Raw genomic sequence first — 22,698 nt, forward strand, 5'->3', positions numbered from 1 at the left:
TGATTGCGGAAAAACCCTAATGGAAATCTTTTTCACAGAAAAGATGTGTATCAATTACACAGCCTCCTGCTCTGATACCAATTGATGAGATTTAAGAATCTTTTAATCTATGAAGATCGATTAGATCTTGAACAAGTATGTAAACAAAGACGATAAAAACACAATAATAGGAATGAGACAAGATTGAATCAAACGTGCCGAATGATTAAACAAAATCCTCAGAAGAGCTCGATTAAGAACATCAACTGTTGAGGATTGGAAGGTTACAAGAACGATCAAAGAAACCTGTTGTCGTCTAGATGTATCGCTATACTCAGATCTCTAAAAACCTTAACCTAATATGCATGCAAGCGTAAACTTATATACAAAACATAAAAGGCTCACGGTTGGACAGGCCCAAACCGGTACACAAAAAGCCTTAGGCTAAGCGAGCCCAAAAGACGCAATCAACAAAAATGATCTTCAGCCCAACAATATATATATATATATATATATATATATATATATATATATATATATATATATATATATATATATATATATATATATATATAAGTTTAATAGAGAACCATTCTTAATCAAGGAACCAATCCAAAACATCGAAATTTAAAGCGATCAACGATAAAAAGAAGGGTTGTAATCTTTTATAATGGACTCACATGTACAAGATTATAACTAAACCCATTTTTTTTTCATTTAAAATTCTTTTTTAGGCCAAGTTTTTTGTCGAAAAAAATTCGAACTTTCTTTTCGAAAAAAATCACTTATTTTTCATAGTGTTTTAATTATTTAAGTTTATTTTTATCAAAAAAAAAAACTAATTATACAAAATATATTAATTTTTTGTACTCTATTAATAAACATTAACACTGATTAAAAAAAACATCGAACAATGTAAATTTACATTGTGAATGTTAAATATTGTGAATTTTCAACATTCACAATATGAAAAATCTCGAATAATTCAGATTGACATTGTGAAAAACGGCCCATGTTCTACTCCGATCATCATTCTAATCATCATTTCAGGAGCGATTTCTAGTGGACTTTCTAGTAAAAGGCCTCCCTCTGAATTCATTCTCTCTTCTTGGAAATTCGAAATGTACAAACATACGATTTTGACAATTTCTAGCTATATGGCCACCAACACCACAATTGAAATAAATCTGTTTGTTACTGTTATAATACATTGATCAAATTTCTTTTCCATACTAACACCCTTTCTTCTCTCACAAGAACATGAACAAGAATTAGGATGTGAGGCAAGGGAGGGTACATTAGATGCAGAAGTTTGTGAAACTGGTGGTTCTTCAAACTTATTATCACACACATCAGAATTGTCAACCAAATTGTTCAAACTAGACACTTTCAAACCATCTAATATTCACAAGTGAATATTCATATGTGAATATATTCACAAGTGAATATACCTTCTAATATTTATATGTGAATATATTGTGTAATATTCATAAGTGAATATATCATCTAATATTCACAAGTGAATATACTATGTAATATTCACATGTGATGTACCATGTAATACTATGTAATATTCAGATATGAAATATCATTTAATACTCATAAGTGAATATACCATCTAATATTCACAAGGGAATATACTATGTTAATATTCACATGTGAATGCATCGTCTAATATTAAAATATGAATATACTATGTGCTATATTCACATATGAATAATACTTAAATTGTAAAAAAAATCATACTTTTTATTCATAAGTGAATAACGAATGTAGTGTAATAAAACATGATGTATTTTTATTTACTTATGAATAACGATAGTTGAAAATATAATATTTTTTTTTATTTTATCTTAAAACTATATCAATATTGATGTGTATTTGTAGAGAATAAAAAATCATGAATTTTGGTATATTTAAAATCATTTTTTGATAAATATAACTTCTAAAAATTAAAAAAAAAAAACAAAAAAAAAAACTATGTTTTTGTATATATTAAGGTAATTATTAGCATAATTTAAAAAAATATGTTTTGTTGGAAACACATCTCTATTCATTTCTCATTTCAGCTGGTACGACGAAGGCTTTTGCGACAAAAATAAATGAGTTGTTGAGAATGATTCCCCGATTTTCAACATTTTTTATCTCAATTGAACTCTCCCATATATATATATATATATATATATATATATATATATATATATATATATATATATATATATATATATATATATATATATATATATATATATATATATATATAGGGTTAAGTTCAAATGAGAACACTATTTAATGTGAGAACGTGAGAACACTACTTTATGTTACTATTTTACTATGAATTTAATATGTATAGTATTGTAGTAATTATAATATGAATATATTCAATTTTATATTGCTATTCTACTATAAAATTTATATATATGTGTAGTAATTTAGTAAATTCGAATGTGAATGTTAAATATGTGATTATTCATATATTCGGTGACGAATAATGTCATAAAGTTGTACATATAAAATTTTAATGTAATTATTAATGTGTGATTGTTCGTATATTTGTTGATGAATAATACCATATTGTTGTATATACTAAATTCATAGTAGAATAGAATAGTAACATAAAGTAGTGTTCTCATGTTCTCACATTAAATAGTGTTCTCATTTGAACTTAACCCTATATATATATATATATATATATATATATATATATATATATATATATATATATATATATATATATATATATATATATATATATGTATAAAGTTTAATAGAAAACCATTATTAATCAAGGAACCAATCCAAAACGTCGGAATTTAAAGCGATCAACGACAAAAAGAAGGGTTGTAAACTTTTATAATGGACGCACATGTACCGGATTATAACAAAACCCACTTTCTTTCTTTTTTTCATTTAAAATTCTTTTTAGGCCAAGTTTTTTATCGAAAAAAAACCGAATACACCGTTGTTCATGATTTTTCGTCATCTTTCCATAGATATTAATATATAAAAAACAATTTTTTTTTTCGAAAAAACATCACTTATTTTTCATAGTCTTTTCAATATTTAAGTTTATTTTTATCAAAAAAAAAACTAATTATACAAAAAATATTAAGTTTTTGTACTCTATTAATAAACATCAACACCGATTAAAAAAAAACATCGAACAGTGTAAATTGTGACATCGCGAAATTTCACGGCCATGAAAGTCCGATTTGTTTATGCTTTGTTTTTAAAATTAGAGTAATCTTTTAAAAAAATAGTTGCGGAATTTGTTCCCAAAACAAGATATGATAATAATTTATCAAAACATTTCTCAAAGAGAATGTATTTTCATTTAATAATAAAACCTCGGGATGTCATGTTCCGATACTGACATATAAGCATAAACAAAACTTACATTTAATTACGCGAATGATTTATATCTCCTTTAAATCTCTCTATGAAATATGTCTTCGTATTAATACATGTGATACAAAGAAAACTGAGTGGGTCAGGCTTGGGAGCCTGGTGAGCATATAAGGTTTTCATCCCACAATGTTATATCATATATTTATAAATATAGAACATCCAAACTTGTACAAATTTACCATATAAAGGCAACTCTTATCCCACCCCATCGATCCTCACAACAACACGATCTAAACTCTCGTATCTAAAATTTACCTCTTTACCCGATCCCTACTCACGGATCTAAAACTATTATCTTCACCCGATCCATACTCACGGATCTAAAACTAACATTTTCACCTGATCCATACTCACGGATCTAAAACTAACCTTTTCCCCTGATCTATACTCACGGATCTAAAACTAACCTCCTGATCTGATCCATACTCCCGGATCAATAATTGTGCCCAATCCATACTCCCGAAATAGGGACAATTAATTATACCTTAATCCTGATCTGATCCATACTCACGGATCAATAACTGTGCCCAATCCATACTCCCAGACTAGGGACAATTAACTTAGTCTTAATTCATACTCCCGGACTAATAACAAGTTTTATCTCTTTACCTGATCCATACCCCCAGATCTAAAACTAACCTCTTGCTCTAATCCATAATCACGGATCTAAAACTAACCTCTTGATCTCATTATCCAACTCATCCTTTTATCACACACCAACTATCTCATCTACCCATGTTCTATCCAACATATTTGTATATATAAAATACATATATACAGTTTAACTCATTTAAAAACTATATAAAAACATCTATTCCACACTCATCTCAGAAAAAACACAACAATATATAAACACATAACACGTATTTTATAACAAATACTTCATATTTATGTGTTAGAAGAAAGTAACCACATACTTACTTGATTAGAAGACCTTCGGTAGATCTGGAAGATCTTCACAAAAACCGGGCTCCTCGCGGGAAGAGCTTCGGCTCGGGAATCACACTTCTAAGGATCTTCGGGGCTTCGAGACTTGCTTTGGGTCCTGGGAATGATACCGGGGCTTCAGGATATTTCTTGCATGAAAAACGATGCAAAAACGCGAGAGAAAGGGAAGAAATGAGCAAAGAAACTCGGCAGCCTCGACCTCCTTTTATAGGGGCTGAAACTCCAAATTACGCTGGGCGTAATTCTATGTTACGTTGGGCGTAATGTGGATAAGACCGGTGACTCCTCCCCCTTTGGATAATATCCGAATTTTTATTTAAATTAAATACTTTAGTTATTTAATAAACTTCAAAAATTCATATCTTCTTCATACGAGCTTCGTTTTCGATGTTTTTTATATCCCCGCGTAGGTGAGACTACGATCTACAACTTTCGTTTAGACTCCGTCGGCTAATTTTGATTTATTTTTATTATATTATTTTAGTAGGTCGGGATAGGAAAACTTCGTTATAAATTCATAACTTCTTCATCCGACGTCCGTTTTCACCTATCTTTTTATCGTTTCACTACAATTGACGAGATCCTCGATTCTCGTTTAGATTGTTTCGGCTAAAAATCTCTCGATCTCAAATCGCATATTCGGACTGCATACCGCTAAGTCGAAACTTAGAAAAATCATAACTTCCTCATACGAAGTCAGATTTGGACGTTCTTTTTATGCACGCTCATGGTTTACGAAATCTAAGACTTTCATTTAGATTGTTAAGGATAAATATCACTCTAATGTAAATTCATTTTTTACATCATTCAGCGTCGTGTCGGTTCTGTCGCGAAACTTCGACATGTCATAACTTCTTCGTTATAACTCGGATATCGGCGTTCTTTATATGCACAGAAACCATGTAACATAGACTATAACTTAGTTAAGATTATTCATTCTAAATAATCTTTCATCAAAAATTTATTTTTGACGCCTATCGTCTCTAAATTGACTAGCCCGGATCTACGGGCGTTACATAAATTTACACTGTGAATCTAAACTGTAAATATTTCAATTTTTAACATTCACAGTATGAAAAATCTCGAATAATTCAGATTCAGATTGTGAAAAAAGGCCCATGTTCTACTCCGATCATCTTTCCAATCATCATTCCAGGAACGATTTCTAGAGGACTTTCTAATTAAAGACCTCCCTCTGAATTCATTCTCTCTTCTTGGATATTCGAAATGTACAAACATACGATTTTGACAATTTCTAGCTATATGGCCACCAACACCACAATTGAAATAAATCTGTTTGTTATTGTTATAACTTCTACTACATTGATCAAATTTCTTTTCCATATTAACACGCTTGCTTCTCACAAGAACATGAACAAGAATTAGGTTGTAAGGCAAGGGAGGGTACATTAGATGCAGAAGTTTGTGAAACTAGTGGTTCTTCAAACTTATTATCACACACATGAGAATTGTCAACCAAATTGTTCAAACTAGACACTTTCAAACCATCTAATATTCACAAGTGAATATGCATAAGTGAATATATTCACAAGTGAATATACCTTCTAATATTCATATGTGAATATACTGTGTAATATTCATAAGTGAATATATCATCTAATATTCACAAGTGAATATACTATGTAATATTCACATGTGATCTATCATGTAATACTATGTAATATTCACATATGAAATATCATTTAATACTCATAAGTGAATATACCATCTAATATTCACAAGTGAATATACTATGTTAATATTCACAAGTGAATGCATCGTCTAATATTAAAATATGAATATACTATGTGCTATATTCACATATGAATAATAATTAAATTGTAAAAAAAAAAAATCATACTTTTTATTAATAAGTGAATAATGAATGTAGTGTAATAAAATCTGATGTATTTTTATTCACTTATGAATAACGATAGCTGAAAATATATATATTTTTTATTTTATCTTAAAACTATATCAATTTGGATGTTTATTTGTAGAGAATAAAAGATCATGAATTTTGGTATATTTAAAATCATTTTTTGATAAATATAGCTTCTAAAAATTAAAAAAAAACCTATGTTTTTGTATATATTAAGGTAATGATTAGCATAATTTAAGGAAATATGTTTTGTTGGAAAACACATCTCTATTCATTTCCCATTTCCGCTGGTACGACAAACGCTTTTATGGCAAAAATAAATGAGTGGCTGAGAATGATTCCCCATTTTCAACCTTTTTTTTTCTTAATTGAACTCTCCCCTATATATATATATATATATATATATATATATATATATATATATATATATATATATATATATATATATATATATAGTTTAATAGATAACCATTAGGGTAAATTACACCAATCGTCCCTCGTGCATATGCTGAAAAGCACGTTCAGTCCCTATTTTCAAAAATTAACTCGGACCGTCCCTCGTTTGGCTTAACTTGCACGGTTAATCCCTCGTTAGTTTAAATTTGCACGATTCATCCTTTGCCTCACATAAAATGACTATATTGCCTTTTTTTTTCTTTTGTATTAATAAGAAAAACAAAAAATAAACTTTAATCATATATTTTTACATTTATTAATAATTTCTAAACATTTACCTATCACCCCCACCCTATTACCAAGAAATACCCAAACTCTCCAATCGCACTGTTCCCCGTCCCTCGCCTCCCTTTGAAACTAAAATCCGGCCACCGGAGATACAATGACTACCAGAAACCCGCTTGATCGCCGCCATGGACTACCACCTCATTTTCCTTCCTATGTTCATGTCGGAAATAACATCACCACTGACGATTATTGATTTAACACATCCACCATCGACCTTCTTCCTCCTCTTTCTCTTGATTTTTCCAATACCAAAATCTCCACCACATTCCGCCCAATCTTCTCCAGATACTTAGATTTATGCTCTTTCGTATACCCAATTCCACTGCTAGAAATCACCACTTTCTCCACCATCTTCTCCTCCATCTCCGCCATCCAGTACACCACAAACCTCTGTAACTAATTATATACACCAAAATTCCATTAACCCCTAATTTCTTCATTCTATTACACACACAAACAAACACACACTTCACCTGAAACACCTCTGTAAGCTCTGTCTTTATCAAGTATGATTTGGTGAAAAACACCAGATCTGGTGTAGTGAAATCGTGTGTCAATAGAGGTACGTGCAATATGAATTACCACTTGAGTTACCTCCGTAGCCATGGATGAGAATGAGGTTTAGTTTGTTCCAGTGGTGGTAGTTTTCCGCTCATATGTGGTTGCCCTCTCCTTTTTCTTCTTCTCCGATAAGCTTCATTTGTCCCTATTTTAGATCATATCGCCTTCCTTCTCCGGCGTTATGGGTCCCAAATCGAAACAAAATATCAGTATATAAGTCGTTCCTCTCTAACCCTTGTGACCTAAACGGGTAAAACCTAGTAGAAAGTTGCAGATTAACCCTCGCATCTTCATCGTTTCTGGTTTCAAGTTGTAGATTTGTTAAGTTGCAGGACTTCTGGTATCAAACAATTGAATTTTTTTTTCTGGTTTCTCCTTCTTCAAGTGACAACGATCAGTGTCGGTGGTGATGGTAGATGGTGGAGATGAGATGGAATGAAGAAGAATATAGGGGAAGAGACGGGTTATGAAGGTGTTTAGGTTTAGGTTCTATTTTTTTTTTAAAGGCAATAAATAATTATTTTTATAATAAATAAATAATAAATAACAAATAAATACAAAATAAATCAAAAATAAATAAATAAGGGTAAAATGGTCTTTTTATATGCGGAGGGACTAACCATGCAAGAAAAAACACACTTAGGGATGGTCCGAGTTAATTTTTAAAAATAGGGACTAAACGTGTTTTTTGGCAAATGCACGAGGGACGATTGGAGTAATTTACCCTAATCATTATTAATCAAGGAACTAATTCAAAACGTCGGAATTTAAAGCGATCAACGACAAAAAGAAGGGTTGTAAACTTTTATAATGGACGCACATGTGCCGGATTATAACAAAACCCATTTCTTTTTTTTTTCATTCAAAATTCTTTTTATGCCAAGTTTTTTATCGAAAAAAAAACCGAATATACCGTTGTTCATGATTTTTTGTCCTCTTTCCATAGAGATTCATATATAAAAACGAACTTTTTTTTTTCGAAAAAAAACTCACTTAATTTTCATAGTTTTTTCTATATTTAAGTTTACTTTTTTCAAAAAAAAAAACTAATATACAAAAAATATTAATTTTTTGTACTCTATTAATAAACATCAACACCGATAAAAAAAAAAAAAACAAACATCGAACAGTGTAAATTTACACTGTAAATCTAAACTGTAAATATTTCAATTTTTAACATTTACAATATGAAAAATCTCGAATAATTCAGATTCACATTGTGAATCTGAATTACTATTATGCACACTTTGAATCTGAGAAGGTTTACAAAAAAAAACCTCGATCAGTGTAGATTCACACTGTGAATCTAAACTGTAAATATTTCAAATTTTAACATTCACAATGTGAAAAAACTTTGATCAGTTCATATTCACACTGTGAATCTGATTTATTATTGTGCACACTATGAATCTGAGGAGGTTCACAATGTGAATGTGAATCTGAATTGAAATATCATTTTTTTAAAATGAAATATGAATCTATGTTTGAAAAGTACAAAAAAAAAATATGAATTTTGATATATCTATTAATTTTTTTATCTATAAAAAAATAGACCTTAACTTTTTTTTCATCAAAGAAAATGAAGTGAGTTTTTTCGAAAAAAATGGTTTTTTTATATATCATCACGAACCTCTATGGAAAGAGGATGAAAAATCGTGATCAACGATATATTCGTTTTTTTTCGATAATAAACATGGTCTAAAAACATTTTAAACGAAAAAAGTGGTTAGTTTTTATTTTGTAAAGGGTGGATTTTTTTGTATAATCCGGTGTGTGTGCATCAAATGTAAAAGTTTACATCTATTTTCTTGGCCGTTGATCGTTATGATTTCCGATGCTCACGATTGATTCCTTGGTTCTTTGGTTAATTATGGTTCTCTATTGAACCTCACCATATATATATATATATATATATATATATATATATATATATATATATATATATATATATATATATATATATATATATATATATATATATATATTACTTTATAACTCGTGGGAACCAAGGATATAAAACTAATTAAATTTTCATAGTAAAAATTTAGATTAATCAATTATTTTAGATAAATTATTAATTAAGGGATATACTAAATTTTTAAAGTTATTATTGATGGGTTTTTGCCATATGAACATTCCTATGTGCACATACAAACCCTAATGTTTGGATCTAGGTTTCTCTAATTGAACATGCATGAATCCAAGACTTATAATGGTTATTCTAGCATAATAACATTGAGAAATCAGAGATATAAGTTTACCTTGAATCACTTGTTTGATCTTCTTGTTCTTGGAGCTTTAGAGTCACAATTGTAACTCCTCTAATGGCTTACAAACACCAACTAGCAAGAGGATGATTTGAGAGAGTAGGGAGGGACTTAGAAATCGGTCAGGGTTTCCTTAGACATAAGGGTGCCGATTTCCATTACCCTAGGGTCTATTTATACTTGTAAGACTCCTAGGGTTTTACCTTTAAACCCTAATTGGATAACTTAAGCCCTAAGCAATCCTAATCCCTTCATGATAGCCCTTGGACGATTTTAGGTCTATCCTAAGCCATAAAATCGTCCACCATATTATCCATAAGGAATTATAGCCTAAAGTATAACTATCACACATTTGATAGTTTAAGCCCCTTCTATTTAATTAATCTCTTTAAGTCACCAAATTAATTCCTAATTAATTTATGACTTATATTAATCAAATAATATTATTATTCCTTATAATATTTCTTCTCTCATTGTAAATCATCCTATCAAGTTGCTGTGGTAAAGGCAACCCAAAAGGACCATGCTTAATCGGGTCAAGTACTTACCAAATATAGTTGCAGCCTTAGACATTATTCCAATAGTCTCCCACTTGGATAAGTCTAGTAACTATATACACCGATTAGCAATCGTAGCTCTCAAAGACGTTGTCAAACTCTGATCTAATCATTCTTTTGTCCTTTAGATAAGGGATCGTACAGTCCTCTGTATAGATATCATGCAAACATTCAAATGGAACCAACTGTCTAGCATTTGGTTTCTCGATTTCAGATTTATTTTACATAGAACTTAATCGAACACATCAATTCAGTTCTGAACGGGCCCGGCACATAAGTCAAATCAAATCATCGAGCGGCCTAGATATAGCTTTTACCTTCTTAGGATAAAAGTAACAGATAAACTTCGACTTATATGCATTTACTTATTCATTAACCAACTATACACAACAATGCGTTTTATAACATCAAGTTACTGATGCAGTTTCGAACCATCAATGTACAACCAATTAACAAATAACAAACCATATATCTAGGTTTTAAGACCATATGATATTATCGTCTTGTGATCACCCTTCTATCATATTCCATAAGGTGATTCCAGCAAGCGCGGGTTTGTTCCACGGGCTCCTTTATGGCAGGTACAACTCCAAGATCACCAATGAAGTTATTTAACTATATTGCCTCTTTCGACGCTTCGTTCGTTGCGATGTACTCTGACTCGCACGTTGAATCAGCTACGGTTTCTTGTTTGGAAGTTTTCCAAGTTACTGCTCCTCCGTTCAGGGTAAAGACCCAGCCTGACTGCGAACGGTAGTTGTCCCTGTCGGTCTGAAAGCTGGCGTCACTATACCCTTGCACCTTCAAGTCATCACTCCCTCCGAGGACTAAAAACCATTCCTTGGTCCTCCGAAGGTACTTAAGGATATTCTTCACCGCAATCCAATGGGCTCTGCCAGGGTTCCCTTGACATCTACTAACCATGCTCAAAGCAAAGGCTACATCAGGGCGAGTACAAGTCATAGCATACATGATTGAGCCATCTGCAGAAGCGTATGGTAATCGGCTCATTTATGCTATCTCGGCTTCAGTACTCGGACTTTGAGTCTTACTCAACTTGGCATTATATTGTATCGGTAATTCTCCCTTCTTTGAGTTTTCCATACTAAAACGTTTTAGTACCTTATCTAAGTAAATGTTCTCACTAAGTCCTATTAGTCTCTTACTTCGTTCTCTCACTATCCTTATTCCCAGAATATAGGAAGCCTCTCTGAGGTCCTTCATAGCGAAACACTTCCCGAGCCAGGACTTAATCTCCTACAGTGTTGGGATGTCGTTTCCTATGAGTAGTATGTCATAGACATACAAAACGAGAAAGCTAACTATACTCCCACTGGCTTTGACATATACACATGATTCATCTTCACTTCGTACAAATCCAAACTCTTTGACTTTATCATCGAAGCAAATATTCCATCTGCGAGATGCTTGCTTGAGTCCATAAATGGACTTCTCAAGCTTACACACTCTATTTGGATGTTTTGGATCAACAAAACCCTCTGGTAGATCCATGTAAACATTCTCAGCCAACTTCCCATTAAGGAAATCGGTTTTGACATCCATTTGCCAAATCTCATAATCATGAAATGCGACAATCGCTAGCATCACTGTAATAGATTTTATCTTCGCAACTGGTGAGAAGGTCTCATAATAGTCAACTCCAGGAGTTTGAGTAAAACCCTTCGCAACCAATCGCGCCTTATATGTGTGTACATTTCCATCCATGTCGGTCTTCTTCTTGAAGATCCATTTACACCCAACGATCTTACGTCCGGACACATAATCAACCAAATTCCAAACTTGGTTGTCATACATGGATTGGATCTCACTGTCCATTGCCTCTTTCCACTTTGTAGACTCCGGGCCTGCCATGGCTTCCTTATAGCTATTAGGTTCATCTAGGTTGATTAGTGTACTATCACTAATATACGTGTCCCCTTCGGTAGTAATATGAAAACCATATAACTGGGGTTGAACTCTAACTCTTTAGGAACGTCTAAGAGGTAAGGACCTGTCAATCGGTTCAACCGGAGTTTCCTCCTCTGGTTGAGGGCCAGCGGTAGAGGTTCCTTCATCTATCAACTCTTGAATCTCTTCAAGCTCGATTTGCCTCCCACTGTCTCCTTGGCTTATGAGCTCTCGCTCTCAGAAAACTCCTCTCCTCGCAACAAAGACAACATTATCCTTCGGTCTATAGAAGAGATATCCAAAGGATTTCTGCGGGTAGCCGATGAAAATACATCGCTCACTATGAGGTTCGAGTTTGTCGTGAGTATCTCGTCTTACGAAAGCCTCGCAACCCCAAACCTTGATATGTGCTAACGAGGGAGCTTTCCCTATCCACATCTCGTGAGGTGTTTTGGTAACCTTCTTAGTAGAGACTCGGTTAAGGATATGGGCGGCAATCTCTAAGGCATACCCCCAGAATAAGATAGATAGCGAAGCACGACTCATCATAGAGCGAACCATGTCTAACAAGGTTCGATTATGCCTTTCTACCACACCATTCAATTGCGGTGTCCTAGGTGGCATCAATTGTGAAACTATTCCACACTCCTTGAGATAATCGTGGAATTCAAGACTTAGGTACTCTCCTCCTCGATCGGATCGAAGCATCTTGATTTTCCTGACCAATTGATTCTCCACTTCATTCTTGAACTCTTTGAACTTTTCAAATGTTTCTGACTTTTGCTTGATTAAGTAGATATACCCATATCTACTATAGTCATCAGTAAAAGTCACATAGAAGCGGTTCCCATCCTTTGTGGTTGATCTAAACGGTCTACATACATCGGTATGTATTAGGTCCAATAAACCCTCACCCCTTTCACATGTACTAGTGAAGGGTGACTTAGTCATCTTTCCAAGTAAACAAGATTCGCACGTGTCATCTTCCCTAAGGTCGAATGACTCCAACACTCCATCCTTTTGGAGTTGGGCTATGCGCTTCTTGTTGACATGTCCTAGACGACAATGCCACAAGGATGCTCTATCCATACTATTGGAAGAATCCATTCATAAAACATCATTTCCTAGGTTATCTACAATCATAATAGTTTCATAAATTTCATTACATGGTATTGCTTCAAAATATAAGACACCATTTAGATAAGCACAAATAGAACCATTCTCATTATCAAAAATAAAATCTAAATCCTTGTCTAAAGAAACCATGAAATGAAATGATGTTTCTTGCCATTTCTGGCGAATAGCAACAATTGTTCAAATCTAAAGATAAACCATTCTTAAGCACTAGAGAATACACTCCAATCTTGGTCACAGGCGACGATCTTCTGTTCCCCATGATTAGATTTATTCTTCCATGCTCCACATCCCTATTTCTTCTTAGTCCCTGCAATTCCGAAAAAATATGGTAACCACACCTGGTATCGAGGACCCAAGAAATAGCATGAGATGAATCATTAGATTTAATTGTATATATACCTGCGAAAGATGGCTTGATCTTTCCTTCCTTGATAGCTTGCAAGTACTCTAGGCAGCTTCTCTTCCAATGCCCTATTTTGTGGCAATGGTGGCACTCTGCCTCCTTTGGGTTAGAAGTAGGCTTAGCGAGATCAACTTTTGTCCCACTAGAGGAGGAACCATCTCGGGACTTTCCCTTGCAGTGGCTCTTGGATGGAGCCTTCCTCTTCTTGCCTCTTCCTTGCCCAATGGCCAAAACAGGAGTAGTGGGTGGATTGGGAGTAGGTAGAACGGATTTGTCCTTTAGATTGCTCTCAGCAACCCTAAGGAGACCTTGGAGCTTACTTAGGGTGACGTCTTCTTTGTTCATGTGGTAGGTCATCCTAAATTGGTTGTAACACGGAGGCAATGAGTGAAGCACCATGTCGATTGCCAAGTCTTCCCCAAACTCAACATTTAACTTGCGAATACGATCGACATACCTTTGTATCTTTTGCAGGTGCACGGTTAGAGATTCACCATGACCCATCTTAGCGGAGATCATGTTAGTGAAGATCTCGTAATGTTCTTGCCTCGCTTTTTGGTGGTATCTCTCCAACAAGTCTTGGTGCATTTCGTACGGGTACATGTCCTCGTAGGACTTTTGGAATTCGGAGTTCATAGTGGCTATCATGATGCAATGAACCTTCGTTGCATCACGCTCATGAGTTTCAAAAGCGGTGATTTCAGCCGGAGTAGCGATTTCAGGATTGATTTTCTTGAGCTTTTCATGGAGGACATTCTCCTTGTCCTCGTAGCGAGCAATCGTGCGAATGTATCTTATCCATTCGCTAAAGTTCGTTCCATCGAACGTCACCTTTTGGTAAAGGCTCATCAATGTGAACGAGCTTGCAGCAGCATTGTTCGCGTTCGACATCTACAAATAGAAAGGACAAAGATAGATTAGAATTTGGATCCCTAATTATCACCCAATAAGAAAATTAGGGCTAGGATCCAACAACAATATTTACATATTAGAAAAGGGATTCCGTAATCTAATATTCAAACAATTTGAAGGTAAGTGAATGATGATTCACTAATTCTCCACCATGAAAACATAACTTTAAGTTCTAAATGTATTGAGAATTCCTAGGTTTGGATGAGATTCATTGAAACTTTTCAATGGCATGTTTAAATCTCAATATGCCCCTCTCGTTTGTGACTGGGATACCGAGGATCACAAAGTGGGTGTGAATTACCATGCAAATTCACATGGTGCCTTCATTGTAACGGTCACCTATTCGACGTGCCGGTAAACCACACACGCTCCATCGAACTATGATAAACAATGAATCACCCTTTCCCACCTTCGCTTAGAACCAATTAGTGTGTCGGTAAACCACACACGCTCCACTAACTTCTTAGCAAGGGTGCAAAGTGTAATTTCATGGGATTGCATCAATTCACTTTTCCTAAAGTAACTAGGATTGAGAATTTTGAAAAACATGTAGTTACTTTGTATTTCATATTATACTTTTAATGAGGAGATGAGGTTGCCCTATCCTACCCGTTCAGCTAACGACCCTCCTTATAGACCGGCTTCGTGAATGAGGCCTACTAACTGTAAGACTAGCATTTTAGTTATATATATATATATATATATATATATATATATATATATATATATATATATATATATATATATATATATTAATCTTGTAATATTATATTAGTATAGGGTTGAATTTTAGACTTGTAAAATTTTAGGGTTTGAAATTTAAATTCTCCAAATTAACTTTTAATCTCAAAATATAAATTTCAAAACATGAGGGTAGGTTTTAAACTTTTCAAAACATAGAGGATCAAATAACAAATAATCTAAATTAACATTTAATCACATAATTATCCATATTTGATTTATTTAATTATTTCTTGCAAAACAATTTACCAATTTAATTGAAATAATTAGTCAATTATCACATAAGAAAACTAATATTTAATTAATTGGTAAATATCTTCAATTAGGTCAAGGATATACTCAAATATATCATAAAATTGGATTTATATTGATCTAATATGAAAAAGGCAAGTATCTTAAAGATAAACTGCAAGAAATCCCGAAGTTATCACTTCCTGACGCTTGGACTCGCCGAGTACCCCAATGGACTCGCCGAGTCTAGCCTACTCGTCGAGTCCAGTATGGGACTCGCCGAGTCCATCAAACAGAAACACAAAAATCGAATTTTGCAAGCATCAAACAAGTAACCAATGCATCAATTCAATAGAAACCAACCTGGCTCTGATACCACTGATGGGTTTTTGCCATATGAACATTCCTATGTGCACATATAAACCATAATGCTTGGATTTAGGTTTCTGTAATTGAACATGCATGAATCCAAGACTTATAATGGTTATTCTACCATAATAACATTGAGAAATCAGAGATATAAGTTTACCTTGAATCACTTGTTTGATCTTCTTGTTCTTGGAGCTTTAGAGTCACAATTGTCACTCCTCTATTGGCTTACAAACACCAACTAGCAAGAGGATGATTTGAGAGAGTAGGGAGGTACTTAGAAATCGGCCATGGTTTCCTTAGACACAAGGGTGTCGATTTCCTTGACCCCTAGGGTCTATTTATACTTGTAAGACTCCTAGGGTTTTACCTTTAAACCCTAATTGGATAACTTATGCCCTAAGCAATCCTAATCCCTTCATGATAACACTTGGACGATTTTAGGTCTATCCTAAGCCATAAAACCGTCCACCATATTATCCATAAGGAATTATATCCTAAAGTATAACTATCACACATTTGACAGTTTAAGCCCCTTCTATTTAATTAATCTCTTTAAGTCACCAAATTAATTCCTAATTAATTTATGACTTATATTAATCAAATAATATTATTATTCCTTATAATATTTCTTCTCTCATTGTAAATCATCCTATCAAGTTGCTATGGTGAAGGCAACCCAAAAGGACCATGCTTAATCAGGTCAAGTACTTACCAAATATAGTTGCAGCCTTAGACACTATTCCAACAATTATAACTTCAAATTTAACATATAATTAAAAAAAATAAATTTAAATTTAAAATGTTGCCTAATATATCTCTCTAACATGTGACATAATATTAATAAAGAGTTGTATTAGAATGAAACATGTCAAAAGGAGAATATAATTATTCTTTTATTAGAATAGGAACACACACACACACACTAGTGGTGGACCCGTGCAAAGTGATAACGGCAAATAATTTCTTTAGGCAATATGTTTCATTTACAAAAATGTTATCTTCCAAAGGGAGTACATGTCTAAGACAATAGAATTGAACTTTGGCCTGATTTGTGACATGATACATCAAATAACTGATAAAAAGAAATCAGTCAAGGCAACACAAAATATTAAATGTGTAAGCAGTTGAAACAAAAATAATATAATTATAATCCCTCCGTCCCATAGTTATTATCCACTTTCTCTTTAGATGTCTTTATTCAACTTTGATCTTAAATATTTTATGTGTTGCAAATTACTTGTTGAAACTTATAACGATGAATAAACATTTAAAATACAATCCATTCATATATTTTGAATCAAATATTATATAACAATGGAATAACACAGGACTGGTTATACATTATTAATTGCACAACACTTCTTTATAGATCACGTTTATTGTATAGGTTTCATCACCTTTTAAATTTTTGTTAGGATGTACTAACACTTTTATTTTTCCATGTGAGATTCTTATGGACAATCGAATAGGAAATTGTTTGTCTCTGTGCTTTATTGATTGTTATCGCAAAGCACAATCGAATATAAATTGTTTCCTCTTTAGCTTGAATCAGAACATGTCATCATAAGATGGACATAGAGGAATCTTAGGCAAAAATATCCTCTTTCCAGGATGTTGACCAACAATTATTTATGCATCAATGACATTTTGCTGAAAGCTTTTGGATATAAATCAAGTGCCATTACACAATCCATTTTTTGGATCAATATTCCGTAATAGTGTTATCTATCGTTTAACTTTCAACCGAAGGTAATGAGAAGGTAAACCTCTAACAGTGATCGAGTTCAAGAATTCCAGTGGATAGAATCCATTTTTATCCTTCATGGATTCATTGATACTATAATAAGTTCTTTATTCTCCATGGAATCGATTGATCATGTAATCGTTAATAGCATCGACACTATCATTTTTTGTGGATAATATTGCCTGCGATATGATATAATCTGATTTAGACCTATTGAATTCGAATGAGGGAAAGACTGCATCAATCAAAGAATCAATGATTTTCTTTATCACTATATGGAGACCATATCATCAGGGATGCAAATAAGCTTCCATCCACTGTTTCTTCATGTAACAACGTAAATTTTTCAAACAAAAATTTTCATTTTTAAAACACATAAAAACTCATAATATATTTCTTAAAAACATCATTGTTAAAGTGCCAACACAAATCCACATAATAATGTCACTATTTCAGAATCATCCACATATTCTCGAAATCGATGTGTACAATCAAGGTGACATCTTCCTGCTATCCTAAGAAGTACCTGAAACACATATCACACAATATGGTAAGCACAAAGATTAGTGATTTCCCCAAAATACCACATACACAAATAATAAGCCTCTCATGGATAGAACTCGGCATGGACCCTTCGGTGTCATGCATCTCGGTGAGGACCCTCCAGTCTCACGACTTAGTGAGGACCCTCCACTCATGTGTCTTAGTGAAGACCCTCCGGTCTCACAACTCGGGTTGGACCCTCTGGTCCTATATCTTAGTGAAGACCCTCTAGTCCCACAACTTGGTTTGGACCCTCCGGTCCGATCTCGGTAAAACAGAGAATGACATAGCAAATATCACAAAGACATAAATGCATAATATCACATAACTCAATATAAGCACATACGACCCTCCGGTTGATAACTCAAACAAGACCCTCCGGTGACTCGGTATTGCCACTCAAGAAAGTATAGTGAGAAGACTTACCTCGTAAGCAAGCGAGGAAACTGGATACCCCTCGAACAACCTAATCTCTACCTACACGTAATAGGCATCTCTAATTACACATAAAGATCACAACTTTATATAAACTCATGCTAATCCCTCACTAACTGTTGCGATGGATGAAAGACCATTTTACACCTCCATAGTCCCCATAATCCTTGTCTTGACCAAAACCCTAAAGTCAACGAAAGTTAACACTCGAGTCAACTGTCCATGTTGACCTGGCTCGCCTAGTGCATCTATGTGACTCGATAAGTCTCCCTTGTTCCGTTAAAACATTGTGAAAACCTAACTCAACTCATCGAGTTGTCTCATCAACTCGCCGAGTTACTCTTGTCCTGACTCGTCGGGAAAAACCTAGCCGACTCGTCGAGTCAGTTCATTGTCTCGGCGTGTCCATTCGGTTTATATTCTCATTCAGGCATTTTAAGGCAGATCCACTACTCTAAACTCTAGATCTAGTCTCCTAAGGCTCGAATGTCACGTAAAGCTTCGATCTTTACATTTATGCATGGCATATTTGCTCCATACTGCCATTACAAGCTCCGACAAGGGTTAGATGCACAAGATATTTTCTCTAGCTCAATAAAGTTTAGGTCTTTGGACTCACAAGACCTTCTACAATCCTAATCTGAGGTTTCAAACTCGCATCATGCTCAAAGGATTCAAATGACACAAAAAGGATGGGAGAAAACCCTAGAAACTCCCTAAACCAAGATCTCATAAAGAAATGACCAAGTTAGCATCTTTTTACCTCTAACTGAAGCAAAACCATGATGAACCTCTTGATACAAAGCCTCCTCTTGGTCCAAGCTTTGATGATATCCTCTTCTCCTTCAAAAGTGCACTAATAATCACAAGATTAACTTCTCTCTTGCTCTTTAGCTCAAGTGGGCGATTAGGGTTTCTCTCAAGGATGTAAAGTGATTGGTGAGGCGGAAATGAGGGCTTAAGGCCCCTTAAATAGGTCACAAACCCAAGGATTTAGGATTTCATCAAACAGTGTCAACTCGGCGAGTCGAATCTCTGACTCGTCGAGTCGATTATCAAATCCACGTGACCAATCCAACTCTACTCGACTATTTGTGCATACAACTCGTCGAGTCTCTCACTAATTCCCAAAATAAATAATACATAAATCTACTACCTAAGAGTCGGGATGTTACAATTCTCCCCCACTAGAATCAGACTTCGCACTGGAACTTATGCTCCGGAAATAACTCTAGATACTGCTTGCGCATCTCGGACACTGACTCCTAAGTCCACTCGGAGCCCTTCTGATGTTGATACTGGACCTGAACCAGGGGCACCTCTTTGTTCCTCAGAACTATAACATCCGGAGTTCAGGTACGTAATTTTATTATTTTGAATTATTATTTTTGGGGAAACTCGACGAGTTGGTGCCTCAACTCGTCGAGTAGAGTCTTATCTAATGATGTTGCTTTACGACCGGACTTGATGAGTCGGGTATCTGACTCGACGAGTCGCTGCTGATTAGGAGACCCTAATCCTCGGGTTTGGAGCCTATTTAAAGACCTTTATGGCCTTCATTTGCGGCCACCCTGTTCCAGAGAAACCCTAGAGAGAGTGAGGAAGGCTTGAGTGCAAAGGAGGGCTTATGATCTTCATTTTTGGGGTGATTTTGCTAAAGGAAGTAGAAAGGATCCATCTAGAACGTGAAGGGAGCTTGGATTAGAGCTAATCATCTTGATATATTGTGTTTGGAGGTATAATTATTTCCATTTCACGTTCATATGGTGGATTTCATAGTTTTAGGGTTTTTCCCTCATAATTTTATGAGATCTAGTGAGTAGGAGGTCCCCTTGGTATGAATAACATCAGATTTGGACCATGAGAGGTCCCTAGAGCCATTATCTTCCAGCTTTTTGCAAGCAAATAAGGATTTGGAGACTATGTTGCCATTTCTAGTGTTATTTCTCCATTTGAGGCTTATTCTGGGTTGCATGCACATAAAGATTGCACCTTTACGTGACTTTTGAGTGTTTAAGGGTTAGATCTATGATTTGGTTAAGCAGATCTGGCCTCAGGAGGTTGTTTGAGTGAGTCCACGGAGGAAACTCACCGAGTCCATATGTGAACTCGACGAGTTGGACAAGGTTGCCCTGGGGTCTGATTTCAGTGGTGACCCGGTGAGTTGGGGGGGTGACTCAGTGAGTCGAGTGAGGCTTAGAAAGGGAAGAGTCTGTGAGGACGATGGGACTCACCGAGTCATCGTATGCACTCGGCGAGTCTGGTCAAAATAGAAAGTTGACTTTTAGTGTTTGTCAACAAGTGGGCCTTTGGGCCTGTAGAGGGGTAGAATGGTCTTTTACCCTTCTAGGGATTTTTATGAGAGAATATCCAAGTTGGTGGAGAGACATTTATTTAGTGTAATTTATTATTGTGACTAGGCGGAGGCTAGGCCAGTATTTCTGAGTTCGAGATTTTACCGATATTCCCGAGGTGAGTCTTCTCACTATACCTTACATAGAGTGGTAATCAGAGTTATGTGATGAAGTATTTTGTATGCTAATTATGTGATGTGATTTCTATGTGATTTGTGTTATGTATGATTCAGAGTTCACAGAGTTAGAATCGGAAGGTTCACAGAGTTAGGACCAGAGGGTCCATAGAGCTAGGACCAGAGGGTCCACAAAGTTATAGCCTCAAGTGGCTAATATGTGTTATACGTGGTATGTTTGGGGAAATCACTAAGCATTTATGATTACAGTGTTTTGTGTATGTGTTTCAGGTACCAGTGATGATCGCGGGAAGGTGCCGACATGATCTGTACACACTCGTGGAGTTTTGTTTATGTGATTCTGGGACATGTGTTTATTATGATGACAATGGATATGTTATATTTGATATTAATTTATGAATGAAAGTATGTTTTAAAAATGAAAATTTTGTTTTGAAAAATCTGGTGTTACAAATTGGTATTAGAGCCTTGGTTTGAGGGATTCAGATTCGCATTCGGGTGTATTTGAACTCAAACTGAGGATTTGAGATAGTTTTCATAGAACAAATCATTTTCCAAGAATAAAAGGATTGAGAATAAAACAGATGAAAGTAGTGTGTATGATCAGCCAGCGCCCGAACGGTGATTTCCCAAAAATACCCTCACATTATGTGTTATGAGATATGTTATGATTGATATGCATGCTAGAGTAGGCTAAGTATTCTTATTAGGACTAGAGTTGTCTGATTTGTGATGCCTTAGCCTAAGGATATTACTGCTATGAGAAGCTTGAGAGGGAGTAGTTAGCAGTGAGGGTAGCTTGTGTGTGCAACAAGAGATAGAGTAGTTGTGATATGGGATCCGTGGAGGGGGACTTGGAATGAATACTGATGTAGTGTGGAAGGTAGTATAGGGCCCGTACTATTGGAAACACCGGGTCAGTGAACAGTCCAAGTAGGAATCCTTAGGATACTAGGGAGCAAGTAGGTTTGAGTTATCGAGTGCGAGTATGATCGAGCGAGTCTATGATAATTTTTATGTTATATTTCAAAGACATCATGGTTGGGACACTCCACAGGCCAGGGACTAGCGAGGGTGGTGCAAGCGATGAGGAGCTCCGCCAGATGATTCATGATGAGGTGGCTGTTGCCATTCGAGCTGAGATTCCAGAGATGTTCGGGTCTATCAAGACCACTCTGATTCAGACTTTTGATGAGCGGTATGTTGCTCTTACTGATGTTGTTGTTGCTGCAGCCATTGCAGCCGTTGCTGCTCCCAGGCCTCAGGGAGGTGACGCGTTGCTGTACCAGGAGTTCAACAATATGAGGCCACCAGAGTTCGATGGGACTCAGGATCCGATAGTCGCGATGAGGTGGATCTATGATATTGAGGGGTGATTCTACACATGTTCACGTACGGAGCATCTGAGGGTACGGTTCACTTTGAATAAGCTTCG

This window comes from Lactuca saligna, chromosome 3, assembly GCF_052625555.1.
Source record: "Lactuca saligna cultivar CGN05327 chromosome 3, ASM5262555v1, whole genome shotgun sequence".
Classification (NCBI taxonomy): Eukaryota; Viridiplantae; Streptophyta; class Magnoliopsida; order Asterales; family Asteraceae; genus Lactuca; species Lactuca saligna.